Genomic DNA, 16,217 nt, shown 5'->3' on the forward strand with positions numbered 1-16,217 from the left:
TGTTACCTGAACGTCAAATACTAAGAATGGGCGGCCTATGAAAGAATTAGTACTTTCATTAAGTATACTAAACCGGCTAATTGGGAATAGACAAACTGTAAAAAGCCCTCTGAGAAAGCCCCTCTCTAACCTTTGTTAGTAAGCTTTTCTGTAGCCTGCCTGTTGATGTATTTTCGGTTTGAACAGTGCACAACATGAAGAGACGGAACACTGGCGGCTTGTCACAATGCCCCCCGATGACATCACAATAGCGCTGCTGCCTAGAAAACAAGCTGCGCAGAAGAAGTTGTTCTTTGGGTGGGAGGGTGGGCTAGTGGAAGGAGGGGGCAATCTCTTTTTTTCCCGGGTGGTAGGGGGATGACAGGAGAAGGGAAGCGGGTGGTGAGAAAGGTACAGAGGGCAGGGTTTGGGGGCTGGGAAGGAAAGGGAAAAGATTAGGGTTTGGGGATGATGAAAGGGCTTTCTACGGGTAAGGATGGCAAAGGGTGGCAGTGACGGAAAGTCAGGCAACCTGTCCTGTCCGTCTTTTTGTATCGTGAATTGGAAAGACTGCAAGGGGGAGGGGAGTTGCTTGCGCCCTAAAGGAGGAGTTATTCAGATTCATTGCAGTGGGCGGCGGCTGCAAAACGCACCATTCTTCTTGTTTTTGCTCTGCAAAGCAGCCTTTTCAAGGGTTGGCTTGGGTGACAAAATGTCTTGTGTAGGCGTGGGTTTGTCTCCCTCTCGCTCTCTCTCCCTAAGATGTGTCCGGCATAGGCCAGGGTGCCACTCGAGGCCCAAACCAATTCTGGTTATCGCTTCTCTGCCTTTTGGCTAAGATCAAGTGTAGTATCTGTTCTTATCAGTTTAATATCTGATACGTCCCCTATCTGGGGACCATATATTAAATGGATTTTTAGAACAGGGAGATGGAAAAAGAGCTTGCTCTGTCCACTCCACGCATTGACCTGGTATTGCAGTACCTCCAGGAACGGTGCACCCCTTCTTAACCCAGTTTCCAAAAGCAGAACTCGATTCACCTGATTCATATTAGCCCGATTAGCGAATTGAAATGAATTTTTATCTAACACACTTTTTACTTGCTTTATTCATCCAAATAGCAAACTCATCACCACTCAACTTCACCAACTCTGCTATGTCCCGTGCAGTATCTTGTTGTCAGTCTAATCTAGATCATGTGTAATTGAATGGAATAGATCCCTTTTGGACAAAGTGGAGTCAGATGCTGCAGTGACCACAGGTGTGAGAGGATCTACAATTGGCATCTGGTGTTATCTCTCTGCTTCCACTCCAAATAAAGTTACCTGTTGTTACCTGAACGTCAAATACTAAGAATGGGCGGCCTATGAAAGAATTAGTACTTTCATTAAGTATACTAAACCGGCTAATTGGGAATAGACAAACTGTAAAAAGCCCTCTGAGAAAGCCCCTCTCTAACCTTTGTTAGTAAGCTTTTCTGTAGCCTGCCTGTTGATGTATTTTCGGTTTGAACAGTGCACAACATGAAGAGACGGAACACTGGCGGCTTGTCACAATGCCCCCCGATGACATCACAATAGCGCTGCTGCCTAGAAAACAAGCTGCGCAGAAGAAGTTGTTCTTTGGGTGGGAGGGTGGGCTAGTGGAAGGAGGGGGCAATCTCTTTTTTTCCCGGGTGGTAGGGGGATGACAGGAGAAGGGAAGCGGGTGGTGAGAAAGGTACAGAGGGCAGGGTTTGGGGGCTGGGAAGGAAAGGGAAAAGATTAGGGTTTGGGGATGATGAAAGGGCTTTCTACGGGTAAGGATGGCAAAGGGTGGCAGTGACGGAAAGTCAGGCAACCTGTCCTGTCCGTCTTTTTGTATCGTGAATTGGAAAGACTGCAAGGGGGAGGGGAGTTGCTTGCGCCCTAAAGGAGGAGTTATTCAGATTCATTGCAGTGGGCGGCGGCTGCAAAACGCACCATTCTTCTTGTTTTTGCTCTGCAAAGCAGCCTTTTCAAGGGTTGGCTTGGGTGACAAAATGTCTTGTGTAGGCGTGGGTTTGTCTCCCTCTCGCTCTCTCTCCCTAAGATGTGTCCGGCATAGGCCAGGGTGCCACTCGAGGCCCAAACCAATTCTGGTTATCGCTTCTCGGCCTTTTGGCTAAGATCAAGTGTAGTATCTGTTCTTATCAGTTTAATATCTGATACGTCCCCTATCTGGGGACCATATATTAAATGGATTTTTAGAACAGGGAGATGGAAAAAGAGCTTGCTCTGTCCACTCCACGCATTGACCTGGTATTGCAGTACCTCCAGGAACGGTGCACCCCTTCTTAACCCAGTTTCCAAAAGCAGAACTCGATTCACCTGATTCATATTAGCCCGATTAGCGAATTGAAATGAATTTTTATCTAACACACTTTTTACTTGCTTTATTCATCCAAATAGCAAACTCATCACCACTCAACTTCACCAACTCTGCTATGTCCCGTGCAGTATCTTGTTGTCAGTCTAATCTAGATCATGTGTAATTGAATGGAATAGATCCCTTTTGGACAAAGTGGAGTCAGATGCTGCAGTGACCACAGGTGTGAGAGGATCTACAATTGGCATCTGGTGTTATCTCTCTGCTTCCACTCCAAATAAAGTTACCTGTTGTTACCTGAACGTCAAATACTAAGAATGGGCGGCCTATGAAAGAATTAGTACTTTCATTAAGTATACTAAACCGGCTAATTGGGAATAGACAAACTGTAAAAAGCCCTCTGAGAAAGCCCCTCTCTAACCTTTGTTAGTAAGCTTTTCTGTAGCCTGCCTGTTGATGTATTTTCGGTTTGAACAGTGCACAACATGAAGAGACGGAACACTGGCGGCTTGTCACAATGCCCCCCGATGACATCACAATAGCGCTGCTGCCTAGAAAACAAGCTGCGCAGAAGAAGTTGTTCTTTGGGTGGGAGGGTGGGCTAGTGGAAGGAGGGGGCAATCTCTTTTTTTCCCGGGTGGTAGGGGGATGACAGGAGAAGGGAAGCGGGTGGTGAGAAAGGTACAGAGGGCAGGGTTTGGGGGCTGGGAAGGAAAGGGAAAAGATTAGGGTTTGGGGATGATGAAAGGGCTTTCTACGGGTAAGGATGGCAAAGGGTGGCAGTGACGGAAAGTCAGGCAACCTGTCCTGTCCGTCTTTTTGTATCGTGAATTGGAATGACTGCAAGGGGGAGGGGAGTTGCTTGCGCCCTAAAGGAGGAGTTATTCAGATTCATTGCAGTGGGCGGCGGCTGCAAAACGCACCATTCTTCTTGTTTTTGCTCTGCAAAGCAGCCTTTTCAAGGGTTGGCTTGGGTGACAAAATGTCTTGTGTAGGCGTGGGTTTGTCTCCCTCTCGCTCTCTCTCCCTAAGATGTGTCCGGCATAGGCCAGGGTGCCACTCGAGGCCCAAACCAATTCTGGTTATCGCTTCTCGGCCTTTTGGCTAAGATCAAGTGTAGTATCTGTTCTTATCAGTTTAATATCTGATACGTCCCCTATCTGGGGACCATATATTAAATGGATTTTTAGAACAGGGAGATGGAAAAAGAGCTTGCTCTGTCCACTCCACGCATTGACCTGGTATTGCAGTACCTCCAGGAACGGTGCACCCCTTCTTAACCCAGTTTCCAAAAGCAGAACTCGATTCACCTGATTCATATTAGCCCGATTAGCGAATTGAAATGAATTTTTATCTAACACACTTTTTACTTGCTTTATTCATCCAAATAGCAAACTCATCACCACTCAACTTCACCAACTCTGCTATGTCCCGTGCAGTATCTTGTTGTCAGTCTAATCTAGATCATGTGTAATTGAATGGAATAGATCCCTTTTGGACAAAGTGGAGTCAGATGCTGCAGTGACCACAGGTGTGAGAGGATCTACAATTGGCATCTGGTGTTATCTCTCTGCTTCCACTCCAAATAAAGTTACCTGTTGTTACCTGAACGTCAAATACTAAGAATGGGCGGCCTATGAAAGAATTAGTACTTTCATTAAGTATACTAAACCGGCTAATTGGGAATAGACAAACTGTAAAAAGCCCTCTGAGAAAGCCCCTCTCTAACCTTTGTTAGTAAGCTTTTCTGTAGCCTGCCTGTTGATGTATTTTCGGTTTGAACAGTGCACAACATGAAGAGACGGAACACTGGCGGCTTGTCACAATGCCCCCCGATGACATCACAATAGCGCTGCTGCCTAGAAAACAAGCTGCGCAGAAGAAGTTGTTCTTTGGGTGGGAGGGTGGGCTAGTGGAAGGAGGGGGCAATCTCTTTTTTTCCCGGGTGGTAGGGGGATGACAGGAGAAGGGAAGCGGGTGGTGAGAAAGGTACAGAGGGCAGGGTTTGGGGGCTGGGAAGGAAAGGGAAAAGATTAGGGTTTGGGGATGATGAAAGGGCTTTCTACGGGTAAGGATGGCAAAGGGTGGCAGTGACGGAAAGTCAGGCAACCTGTCCTGTCCGTCTTTTTGTATCGTGAATTGGAAAGACTGCAAGGGGGAGGGGAGTTGCTTGCGCCCTAAAGGAGGAGTTATTCAGATTCATTGCAGTGGGCGGCGGCTGCAAAACGCACCATTCTTCTTGTTTTTGCTCTGCAAAGCAGCCTTTTCAAGGGTTGGCTTGGGTGACAAAATGTCTTGTGTAGGCGTGGGTTTGTCTCCCTCTCGCTCTCTCTCCCTAAGATGTGTCCGGCATAGGCCAGGGTGCCACTCGAGGCCCAAACCAATTCTGGTTATCGCTTCTCGGCCTTTTGGCTAAGATCAAGTGTAGTATCTGTTCTTATCAGTTTAATATCTGATACGTCCCCTATCTGGGGACCATATATTAAATGGATTTTTAGAACAGGGAGATGGAAAAAGAGCTTGCTCTGTCCACTCCACGCATTGACCTGGTATTGCAGTACCTCCAGGAACGGTGCACCCCTTCTTAACCCAGTTTCCAAAAGCAGAACTCGATTCACCTGATTCATATTAGCCCGATTAGCGAATTGAAATGAATTTTTATCTAACACACTTTTTACTTGCTTTATTCATCCAAATAGCAAACTCATCACCACTCAACTTCACCAACTCTGCTATGTCCCGTGCAGTATCTTGTTGTCAGTCTAATCTAGATCATGTGTAATTGAATGGAATAGATCCCTTTTGGACAAAGTGGAGTCAGATGCTGCAGTGACCACAGGTGTGAGAGGATCTACAATTGGCATCTGGTGTTATCTCTCTGCTTCCACTCCAAATAAAGTTACCTGTTGTTACCTGAACGTCAAATACTAAGAATGGGCGGCCTATGAAAGAATTAGTACTTTCATTAAGTATACTAAACCGGCTAATTGGGAATAGACAAACTGTAAAAAGCCCTCTGAGAAAGCCCCTCTCTAACCTTTGTTAGTAAGCTTTTCTGTAGCCTGCCTGTTGATGTATTTTCGGTTTGAACAGTGCACAACATGAAGAGACGGAACACTGGCGGCTTGTCACAATGCCCCCCGATGACATCACAATAGCGCTGCTGCCTAGAAAACAAGCTGCGCAGAAGAAGTTGTTCTTTGGGTGGGAGGGTGGGCTAGTGGAAGGAGGGGGCAATCTCTTTTTTTCCCGGGTGGTAGGGGGATGACAGGAGAAGGGAAGCGGGTGGTGAGAAAGGTACAGAGGGCAGGGTTTGGGGGCTGGGAAGGAAAGGGAAAAGATTAGGGTTTGGGGATGATGAAAGGGCTTTCTACGGGTAAGGATGGCAAAGGGTGGCAGTGACGGAAAGTCAGGCAACCTGTCCTGTCCGTCTTTTTGTATCGTGAATTGGAAAGACTGCAAGGGGGAGGGGAGTTGCTTGCGCCCTAAAGGAGGAGTTATTCAGATTCATTGCAGTGGGCGGCGGCTGCAAAACGCACCATTCTTCTTGTTTTTGCTCTGCAAAGCAGCCTTTTCAAGGGTTGGCTTGGGTGACAAAATGTCTTGTGTAGGCGTGGGTTTGTCTCCCTCTCGCTCTCTCTCCCTAAGATGTGTCCGGCATAGGCCAGGGTGCCACTCGAGGCCCAAACCAATTCTGGTTATCGCTTCTCGGCCTTTTGGCTAAGATCAAGTGTAGTATCTGTTCTTATCAGTTTAATATCTGATACGTCCCCTATCTGGGGACCATATATTAAATGGATTTTTAGAACAGGGAGATGGAAAAAGAGCTTGCTCTGTCCACTCCACGCATTGACCTGGTATTGCAGTACCTCCAGGAACGGTGCACCCCTTCTTAACCCAGTTTCCAAAAGCAGAACTCGATTCACCTGATTCATATTAGCCCGATTAGCGAATTGAAATGAATTTTTATCTAACACACTTTTTACTTGCTTTATTCATCCAAATAGCAAACTCATCACCACTCAACTTCACCAACTCTGCTATGTCCCGTGCAGTATCTTGTTGTCAGTCTAATCTAGATCATGTGTAATTGAATGGAATAGATCCCTTTTGGACAAAGTGGAGTCAGATGCTGCAGTGACCACAGGTGTGAGAGGATCTACAATTGGCATCTGGTGTTATCTCTCTGCTTCCACTCCAAATAAAGTTACCTGTTGTTACCTGAACGTCAAATACTAAGAATGGGCGGCCTATGAAAGAATTAGTACTTTCATTAAGTATACTAAACCGGCTAATTGGGAATAGACAAACTGTAAAAAGCCCTCTGAGAAAGCCCCTCTCTAACCTTTGTTAGTAAGCTTTTCTGTAGCCTGCCTGTTGATGTATTTTCGGTTTGAACAGTGCACAACATGAAGAGACGGAACACTGGCGGCTTGTCACAATGCCCCCCGATGACATCACAATAGCGCTGCTGCCTAGAAAACAAGCTGCGCAGAAGAAGTTGTTCTTTGGGTGGGAGGGTGGGCTAGTGGAAGGAGGGGGCAATCTCTTTTTTTCCCGGGTGGTAGGGGGATGACAGGAGAAGGGAAGCGGGTGGTGAGAAAGGTACAGAGGGCAGGGTTTGGGGGCTGGGAAGGAAAGGGAAAAGATTAGGGTTTGGGGATGATGAAAGGGCTTTCTACGGGTAAGGATGGCAAAGGGTGGCAGTGACGGAAAGTCAGGCAACCTGTCCTGTCCGTCTTTTTGTATCGTGAATTGGAAAGACTGCAAGGGGGAGGGGAGTTGCTTGCGCCCTAAAGGAGGAGTTATTCAGATTCATTGCAGTGGGCGGCGGCTGCAAAACGCACCATTCTTCTTGTTTTTGCTCTGCAAAGCAGCCTTTTCAAGGGTTGGCTTGGGTGACAAAATGTCTTGTGTAGGCGTGGGTTTGTCTCCCTCTCGCTCTCTCTCCCTAAGATGTGTCCGGCATAGGCCAGGGTGCCACTCGAGGCCCAAACCAATTCTGGTTATCGCTTCTCGGCCTTTTGGCTAAGATCAAGTGTAGTATCTGTTCTTATCAGTTTAATATCTGATACGTCCCCTATCTGGGGACCATATATTAAATGGATTTTTAGAACAGGGAGATGGAAAAAGAGCTTGCTCTGTCCACTCCACGCATTGACCTGGTATTGCAGTACCTCCAGGAACGGTGCACCCCTTCTTAACCCAGTTTCCAAAAGCAGAACTCGATTCACCTGATTCATATGAGCCCGATTAGCGAATTGAAATGAATTTTTATCTAACACACTTTTTACTTGCTTTATTCATCCAAATAGCAAACTCATCACCACTCAACTTCACCAACTCTGCTATGTCCCGTGCAGTATCTTGTTGTCAGTCTAATCTAGATCATGTGTAATTGAATGGAATAGATCCCTTTTGGACAAAGTGGAGTCAGATGCTGCAGTGACCACAGGTGTGAGAGGATCTACAATTGGCATCTGGTGTTATCTCTCTGCTTCCACTCCAAATAAAGTTACCTGTTGTTACCTGAACGTCAAATACTAAGAATGGGCGGCCTATGAAAGAATTAGTACTTTCATTAAGTATACTAAACCGGCTAATTGGGAATAGACAAACTGTAAAAAGCCCTCTGAGAAAGCCCCTCTCTAACCTTTGTTAGTAAGCTTTTCTGTAGCCTGCCTGTTGATGTATTTTCGGTTTGAACAGTGCACAACATGAAGAGACGGAACACTGGCGGCTTGTCACAATGCCCCCCGATGACATCACAATAGCGCTGCTGCCTAGAAAACAAGCTGCGCAGAAGAAGTTGTTCTTTGGGTGGGAGGGTGGGCTAGTGGAAGGAGGGGGCAATCTCTTTTTTTCCCGGGTGGTAGGGGGATGACAGGAGAAGGGAAGCGGGTGGTGAGAAAGGTACAGAGGGCAGGGTTTGGGGGCTGGGAAGGAAAGGGAAAAGATTAGGGTTTGGGGATGATGAAAGGGCTTTCTACGGGTAAGGATGGCAAAGGGTGGCAGTGACGGAAAGTCAGGCAACCTGTCCTGTCCGTCTTTTTGTATCGTGAATTGGAAAGACTGCAAGGGGGAGGGGAGTTGCTTGCGCCCTAAAGGAGGAGTTATTCAGATTCATTGCAGTGGGCGGCGGCTGCAAAACGCACCATTCTTCTTGTTTTTGCTCTGCAAAGCAGCCTTTTCAAGGGTTGGCTTGGGTGACAAAATGTCTTGTGTAGGCGTGGGTTTGTCTCCCTCTCGCTCTCTCTCCCTAAGATGTGTCCGGCATAGGCCAGGGTGCCACTCGAGGCCCAAACCAATTCTGGTTATCGCTTCTCGGCCTTTTGGCTAAGATCAAGTGTAGTATCTGTTCTTATCAGTTTAATATCTGATACGTCCCCTATCTGGGGACCATATATTAAATGGATTTTTAGAACAGGGAGATGGAAAAAGAGCTTGCTCTGTCCACTCCACGCATTGACCTGGTATTGCAGTACCTCCAGGAACGGTGCACCCCTTCTTAACCCAGTTTCCAAAAGCAGAACTCGATTCACCTGATTCATATTAGCCCGATTAGCGAATTGAAATGAATTTTTATCTAACACACTTTTTACTTGCTTTATTCATCCAAATAGCAAACTCATCACCACTCAACTTCACCAACTCTGCTATGTCCCGTGCAGTATCTTGTTGTCAGTCTAATCTAGATCATGTGTAATTGAATGGAATAGATCCCTTTTGGACAAAGTGGAGTCAGATGCTGCAGTGACCACAGGTGTGAGAGGATCTACAATTGGCATCTGGTGTTATCTCTCTGCTTCCACTCCAAATAAAGTTACCTGTTGTTACCTGAACGTCAAATACTAAGAATGGGCGGCCTATGAAAGAATTAGTACTTTCATTAAGTATACTAAACCGGCTAATTGGGAATAGACAAACTGTAAAAAGCCCTCTGAGAAAGCCCCTCTCTAACCTTTGTTAGTAAGCTTTTCTGTAGCCTGCCTGTTGATGTATTTTCGGTTTGAACAGTGCACAACATGAAGAGACGGAACACTGGCGGCTTGTCACAATGCCCCCCGATGACATCACAATAGCGCTGCTGCCTAGAAAACAAGCTGCGCAGAAGAAGTTGTTCTTTGGGTGGGAGGGTGGGCTAGTGGAAGGAGGGGGCAATCTCTTTTTTTCCCGGGTGGTAGGGGGATGACAGGAGAAGGGAAGCGGGTGGTGAGAAAGGTACAGAGGGCAGGGTTTGGGGGCTGGGAAGGAAAGGGAAAAGATTAGGGTTTGGGGATGATGAAAGGGCTTTCTACGGGTAAGGATGGCAAAGGGTGGCAGTGACGGAAAGTCAGGCAACCTGTCCTGTCCATCTTTTTGTATCGTGAATTGGAAAGACTGCAAGGGGGAGGGGAGTTGCTTGCGCCCTAAAGGAGGAGTTATTCAGATTCATTGCAGTGGGCGGCGGCTGCAAAACGCACCATTCTTCTTGTTTTTGCTCTGCAAAGCAGCCTTTTCAAGGGTTGGCTTGGGTGACAAAATGTCTTGTGTAGGCGTGGGTTTGTCTCCCTCTCGCTCTCTCTCCCTAAGATGTGTCCGGCATAGGCCAGGGTGCCACTCGAGGCCCAAACCAATTCTGGTTATCGCTTCTCGGCCTTTTGGCTAAGATCAAGTGTAGTATCTGTTCTTATCAGTTTAATATCTGATACGTCCCCTATCTGGGGACCATATATTAAATGGATTTTTAGAACAGGGAGATGGAAAAAGAGCTTGCTCTGTCCACTCCACGCATTGACCTGGTATTGCAGTACCTCCAGGAACGGTGCACCCCTTCTTAACCCAGTTTCCAAAAGCAGAACTCGATTCACCTGATTCATATTAGCCCGATTAGCGAATTGAAATGAATTTTTATCTAACACACTTTTTACTTGCTTTATTCATCCAAATAGCAAACTCATCACCACTCAACTTCACCAACTCTGCTATGTCCCGTGCAGTATCTTGTTGTCAGTCTAATCTAGATCATGTGTAATTGAATGGAATAGATCCCTTTTGGACAAAGTGGAGTCAGATGCTGCAGTGACCACAGGTGTGAGAGGATCTACAATTGGCATCTGGTGTTATCTCTCTGCTTCCACTCCAAATAAAGTTACCTGTTGTTACCTGAACGTCAAATACTAAGAATGGGCGGCCTATGAAAGAATTAGTACTTTCATTAAGTATACTAAACCGGCTAATTGGGAATAGACAAACTGTAAAAAGCCCTCTGAGAAAGCCCCTCTCTAACCTTTGTTAGTAAGCTTTTCTGTAGCCTGCCTGTTGATGTATTTTCGGTTTGAACAGTGCACAACATGAAGAGACGGAACACTGGCGGCTTGTCACAATGCCCCCCGATGACATCACAATAGCGCTGCTGCCTAGAAAACAAGCTGCGCAGAAGAAGTTGTTCTTTGGGTGGGAGGGTGGGCTAGTGGAAGGAGGGGGCAATCTCTTTTTTTCCCGGGTGGTAGGGGGATGACAGGAGAAGGGAAGCGGGTGGTGAGAAAGGTACAGAGGGCAGGGTTTGGGGGCTGGGAAGGAAAGGGAAAAGATTAGGGTTTGGGGATGATGAAAGGGCTTTCTACGGGTAAGGATGGCAAAGGGTGGCAGTGACGGAAAGTCAGGCAACCTGTCCTGTCCGTCTTTTTGTATCGTGAATTGGAAAGACTGCAAGGGGGAGGGGAGTTGCTTGCGCCCTAAAGGAGGAGTTATTCAGATTCATTGCAGTGGGCGGCGGCTGCAAAACGCACCATTCTTCTTGTTTTTGCTCTGCAAAGCAGCCTTTTCAAGGGTTGGCTTGGGTGACAAAATGTCTTGTGTAGGCGTGGGTTTGTCTCCCTCTCGCTCTCTCTCCCTAAGATGTGTCCGGCATAGGCCAGGGTGCCACTCGAGGCCCAAACCAATTCTGGTTATCGCTTCTCGGCCTTTTGGCTAAGATCAAGTGTAGTATCTGTTCTTATCAGTTTAATATCTGATACGTCCCCTATCTGGGGACCATATATTAAATGGATTTTTAGAACAGGGAGATGGAAAAAGAGCTTGCTCTGTCCACTCCACGCATTGACCTGGTATTGCAGTACCTCCAGGAACGGTGCACCCCTTCTTAACCCAGTTTCCAAAAGCAGAACTCGATTCACCTGATTCATATTAGCCCGATTAGCGAATTGAAATGAATTTTTATCTAACACACTTTTTACTTGCTTTATTCATCCAAATAGCAAACTCATCACCACTCAACTTCACCAACTCTGCTATGTCCCGTGCAGTATCTTGTTGTCAGTCTAATCTAGATCATGTGTAATTGAATGGAATAGATCCCTTTTGGACAAAGTGGAGTCAGATGCTGCAGTGACCACAGGTGTGAGAGGATCTACAATTGGCATCTGGTGTTATCTCTCTGCTTCCACTCCAAATAAAGTTACCTGTTGTTACCTGAACGTCAAATACTAAGAATGGGCGGCCTATGAAAGAATTAGTACTTTCATTAAGTATACTAAACCGGCTAATTGGGAATAGACAAACTGTAAAAAGCCCTCTGAGAAAGCCCCTCTCTAACCTTTGTTAGTAAGCTTTTCTGTAGCCTGCCTGTTGATGTATTTTCGGTTTGAACAGTGCACAACATGAAGAGACGGAACACTGGCGGCTTGTCACAATGCCCCCCGATGACATCACAATAGCGCTGCTGCCTAGAAAACAAGCTGCGCAGAAGAAGTTGTTCTTTGGGTGGGAGGGTGGGCTAGTGGAAGGAGGGGGCAATCTCTTTTTTTCCCGGGTGGTAGGGGGATGACAGGAGAAGGGAAGCGGGTGGTGAGAAAGGTACAGAGGGCAGGGTTTGGGGGCTGGGAAGGAAAGGGAAAAGATTAGGGTTTGGGGATGATGAAAGGGCTTTCTACGGGTAAGGATGGCAAAGGGTGGCAGTGACGGAAAGTCAGGCAACCTGTCCTGTCCGTCTTTTTGTATCGTGAATTGGAAAGACTGCAAGGGGGAGGGGAGTTGCTTGCGCCCTAAAGGAGGAGTTATTCAGATTCATTGCAGTGGGCGGCGGCTGCAAAACGCACCATTCTTCTTGTTTTTGCTCTGCAAAGCAGCCTTTTCAAGGGTTGGCTTGGGTGACAAAATGTCTTGTGTAGGCGTGGGTTTGTCTCCCTCTCGCTCTCTCTCCCTAAGATGTGTCCGGCATAGGCCAGGGTGCCACTCGAGGCCCAAACCAATTCTGGTTATCGCTTCTCGGCCTTTTGGCTAAGATCAAGTGTAGTATCTGTTCTTATCAGTTTAATATCTGATACGTCCCCTATCTGGGGACCATATATTAAATGGATTTTTAGAACAGGGAGATGGAAAAAGAGCTTGCTCTGTCCACTCCACGCATTGACCTGGTATTGCAGTACCTCCAGGAACGGTGCACCCCTTCTTAACCCAGTTTCCAAAAGCAGAACTCGATTCACCTGATTCATATTAGCCCGATTAGCGAATTGAAATGAATTTTTATCTAACACACTTTTTACTTGCTTTATTCATCCAAATAGCAAACTCATCACCACTCAACTTCACCAACTCTGCTATGTCCCGTGCAGTATCTTGTTGTCAGTCTAATCTAGATCATGTGTAATTGAATGGAATAGATCCCTTTTGGACAAAGTGGAGTCAGATGCTGCAGTGACCACAGGTGTGAGAGGATCTACAATTGGCATCTGGTGTTATCTCTCTGCTTCCACTCCAAATAAAGTTACCTGTTGTTACCTGAACGTCAAATACTAAGAATGGGCGGCCTATGAAAGAATTAGTACTTTCATTAAGTATACTAAACCGGCTAATTGGGAATAGACAAACTGTAAAAAGCCCTCTGAGAAAGCCCCTCTCTAACCTTTGTTAGTAAGCTTTTCTGTAGCCTGCCTGTTGATGTATTTTCGGTTTGAACAGTGCACAACATGAAGAGACGGAACACTGGCGGCTTGTCACAATGCCCCCCGATGACATCACAATAGCGCTGCTGCCTAGAAAACAAGCTGCGCAGAAGAAGTTGTTCTTTGGGTGGGAGGGTGGGCTAGTGGAAGGAGGGGGCAATCTCTTTTTTTCCCGGGTGGTAGGGGGATGACAGGAGAAGGGAAGCGGGTGGTGAGAAAGGTACAGAGGGCAGGGTTTGGGGGCTGGGAAGGAAAGGGAAAAGATTAGGGTTTGGGGATGATGAAAGGGCTTTCTACGGGTAAGGATGGCAAAGGGTGGCAGTGACGGAAAGTCAGGCAACCTGTCCTGTCCGTCTTTTTGTATCGTGAATTGGAAAGACTGCAAGGGGGAGGGGAGTTGCTTGCGCCCTAAAGGAGGAGTTATTCAGATTCATTGCAGTGGGCGGCGGCTGCAAAACGCACCATTCTTCTTGTTTTTGCTCTGCAAAGCAGCCTTTTCAAGGGTTGGCTTGGGTGACAAAATGTCTTGTGTAGGCGTGGGTTTGTCTCCCTCTCGCTCTCTCTCCCTAAGATGTGTCCGGCATAGGCCAGGGTGCCACTCGAGGCCCAAACCAATTCTGGTTATCGCTTCTCGGCCTTTTGGCTAAGATCAAGTGTAGTATCTGTTCTTATCAGTTTAATATCTGATACGTCCCCTATCTGGGGACCATATATTAAATGGATTTTTAGAACAGGGAGATGGAAAAAGAGCTTGCTCTGTCCACTCCACGCATTGACCTGGTATTGCAGTACCTCCAGGAACGGTGCACCCCTTCTTAACCCAGTTTCCAAAAGCAGAACTCGATTCACCTGATTCATATTAGCCCGATTAGCGAATTGAAATGAATTTTTATCTAACACACTTTTTACTTGCTTTATTCATCCAAATAGCAAACTCATCACCACTCAACTTCACCAACTCTGCTATGTCCCGTGCAGTATCTTGTTGTCAGTCTAATCTAGATCATGTGTAATTGAATGGAATAGATCCCTTTTGGACAAAGTGGAGTCAGATGCTGCAGTGACCACAGGTGTGAGAGGATCTACAATTGGCATCTGGTGTTATCTCTCTGCTTCCACTCCAAATAAAGTTACCTGTTGTTACCTGAACGTCAAATACTAAGAATGGGCGGCCTATGAAAGAATTAGTACTTTCATTAAGTATACTAAACCGGCTAATTGGGAATAGACAAACTGTAAAAAGCCCTCTGAGAAAGCCCCTCTCTAACCTTTGTTAGTAAGCTTTTCTGTAGCCTGCCTGTTGATGTATTTTCGGTTTGAACAGTGCACAACATGAAGAGACGGAACACTGGCGGCTTGTCACAATGCCCCCCGATGACATCACAATAGCGCTGCTGCCTAGAAAACAAGCTGCGCAGAAGAAGTTGTTCTTTGGGTGGGAGGGTGGGCTAGTGGAAGGAGGGGGCAATCTCTTTTTTTCCCGGGTGGTAGGGGGATGACAGGAGAAGGGAAGCGGGTGGTGAGAAAGGTACAGAGGGCAGGGTTTGGGGGCTGGGAAGGAAAGGGAAAAGATTAGGGTTTGGGGATGATGAAAGGGCTTTCTACGGGTAAGGATGGCAAAGGGTGGCAGTGACGGAAAGTCAGGCAACCTGTCCTGTCCGTCTTTTTGTATCGTGAATTGGAAAGACTGCAAGGGGGAGGGGAGTTGCTTGCGCCCTAAAGGAGGAGTTATTCAGATTCATTGCAGTGGGCGGCGGCTGCAAAACGCACCATTCTTCTTGTTTTTGCTCTGCAAAGCAGCCTTTTCAAGGGTTGGCTTGGGTGACAAAATGTCTTGTGTAGGCGTGGGTTTGTCTCCCTCTCGCTCTCTCTCCCTAAGATGTGTCCGGCATAGGCCAGGGTGCCACTCGAGGCCCAAACCAATTCTGGTTATCGCTTCTCGGCCTTTTGGCTAAGATCAAGTGTAGTATCTGTTCTTATCAGTTTAATATCTGATACGTCCCCTATCTGGGGACCATATATTAAATGGATTTTTAGAACAGGGAGATGGAAAAAGAGCTTGCTCTGTCCACTCCACGCATTGACCTGGTATTGCAGTACCTCCAGGAACGGTGCACCCCTTCTTAACCCAGTTTCCAAAAGCAGAACTCGATTCACCTGATTCATATTAGCCCGATTAGCGAATTGAAATGAATTTTTATCTAACACACTTTTTACTTGCTTTATTCATCCAAATAGCAAACTCATCACCACTCAACTTCACCAACTCTGCTATGTCCCGTGCAGTATCTTGTTGTCAGTCTAATCTAGATCATGTGTAATTGAATGGAATAGATCCCTTTTGGACAAAGTGGAGTCAGATGCTGCAGTGACCACAGGTGTGAGAGGATCTACAATTGGCATCTGGTGTTATCTCTCTGCTTCCACTCCAAATAAAGTTACCTGTTGTTACCTGAACGTCAAATACTAAGAATGGGCGGCCTATGAAAGAATTAGTACTTTCATTAAGTATACTAAACCGGCTAATTGGGAATAGACAAACTGTAAAAAGCCCTCTGAGAAAGCCCCTCTCTAACCTTTGTTAGTAAGCTTTTCTGTAGCCTGCCTGTTGATGTATTTTCGGTTTGAACAGTGCACAACATGAAGAGACGGAACACTGGCGGCTTGTCACAATGCCCCCCGATGACATCACAATAGCGCTGCTGCCTAGAAAACAAGCTGCGCAGAAGAAGTTGTTCTTTGGGTGGGAGGGTGGGCTAGTGGAAGGAGGGGGCAATCTCTTTTTTTCCCGGGTGGTAGGGGGATGACAGGAGAAGGGAAGCGGGTGGTGAGAAAGGTACAGAGGGCAGGGTTTGGGGGCTGGGAAGGAAAGGGAAAAGATTAGGGTTTGGGGATGATGAAAGGGCTTTCTACGGGTAAGGATGGCAAAGGGTGGCAGTGACGGAAAGTCAGGCAACCTGTCCTGTC

At 46.8% G+C, this 16,217-nt stretch overlaps 12 non-coding genes across 12 annotated transcripts; all 12 read left to right on the forward strand.

Annotated features, from left to right (window-relative positions):
- The first annotated feature begins 793 nt into the window (after positions 1-793).
- Positions 794-984, forward strand: LOC142286123 (U2 spliceosomal RNA). Its single transcript, XR_012747340.1, has one exon. It is a non-coding gene; the product is annotated as a U2 spliceosomal RNA (small nuclear RNA).
- A 1,117-nt stretch (positions 985-2,101) lies between these two features.
- LOC142286083 (U2 spliceosomal RNA) lies at positions 2,102-2,292 on the forward strand. The gene has a single exon (XR_012747302.1). It is a non-coding gene; the product is annotated as a U2 spliceosomal RNA (small nuclear RNA).
- Positions 2,293-3,409: 1,117 nt separating this feature from the next.
- LOC142286085 (U2 spliceosomal RNA) lies at positions 3,410-3,600 on the forward strand. The gene has a single exon (XR_012747304.1). It is a non-coding gene; the product is annotated as a U2 spliceosomal RNA (small nuclear RNA).
- Positions 3,601-4,717: 1,117 nt separating this feature from the next.
- On the forward strand, positions 4,718-4,908 carry LOC142286086 (U2 spliceosomal RNA). The gene has a single exon (XR_012747305.1). It is a non-coding gene; the product is annotated as a U2 spliceosomal RNA (small nuclear RNA).
- A 1,117-nt stretch (positions 4,909-6,025) lies between these two features.
- LOC142286087 (U2 spliceosomal RNA) lies at positions 6,026-6,216 on the forward strand. The gene has a single exon (XR_012747306.1). It is a non-coding gene; the product is annotated as a U2 spliceosomal RNA (small nuclear RNA).
- A 1,117-nt stretch (positions 6,217-7,333) lies between these two features.
- On the forward strand, positions 7,334-7,524 carry LOC142286088 (U2 spliceosomal RNA). Its single transcript, XR_012747307.1, has one exon. It is a non-coding gene; the product is annotated as a U2 spliceosomal RNA (small nuclear RNA).
- Positions 7,525-8,641: 1,117 nt separating this feature from the next.
- On the forward strand, positions 8,642-8,832 carry LOC142286089 (U2 spliceosomal RNA). The gene has a single exon (XR_012747308.1). It is a non-coding gene; the product is annotated as a U2 spliceosomal RNA (small nuclear RNA).
- Positions 8,833-9,949: 1,117 nt separating this feature from the next.
- Positions 9,950-10,140, forward strand: LOC142286090 (U2 spliceosomal RNA). Its single transcript, XR_012747309.1, has one exon. It is a non-coding gene; the product is annotated as a U2 spliceosomal RNA (small nuclear RNA).
- Positions 10,141-11,257: 1,117 nt separating this feature from the next.
- LOC142286091 (U2 spliceosomal RNA) lies at positions 11,258-11,448 on the forward strand. Its single transcript, XR_012747310.1, has one exon. It is a non-coding gene; the product is annotated as a U2 spliceosomal RNA (small nuclear RNA).
- A 1,117-nt stretch (positions 11,449-12,565) lies between these two features.
- Positions 12,566-12,756, forward strand: LOC142286092 (U2 spliceosomal RNA). The gene has a single exon (XR_012747311.1). It is a non-coding gene; the product is annotated as a U2 spliceosomal RNA (small nuclear RNA).
- Positions 12,757-13,873: 1,117 nt separating this feature from the next.
- LOC142286094 (U2 spliceosomal RNA) lies at positions 13,874-14,064 on the forward strand. The gene has a single exon (XR_012747312.1). It is a non-coding gene; the product is annotated as a U2 spliceosomal RNA (small nuclear RNA).
- A 1,117-nt stretch (positions 14,065-15,181) lies between these two features.
- On the forward strand, positions 15,182-15,372 carry LOC142286095 (U2 spliceosomal RNA). The gene has a single exon (XR_012747313.1). It is a non-coding gene; the product is annotated as a U2 spliceosomal RNA (small nuclear RNA).
- The last annotated feature ends 845 nt before the right edge of the window (positions 15,373-16,217 follow it).

The sequence above is a fragment of the Anomaloglossus baeobatrachus genome, unplaced genomic scaffold (assembly GCF_048569485.1).
Source record: "Anomaloglossus baeobatrachus isolate aAnoBae1 unplaced genomic scaffold, aAnoBae1.hap1 Scaffold_645, whole genome shotgun sequence".
Lineage (NCBI taxonomy): Eukaryota > Metazoa > Chordata > Amphibia > Anura > Aromobatidae > Anomaloglossus > Anomaloglossus baeobatrachus.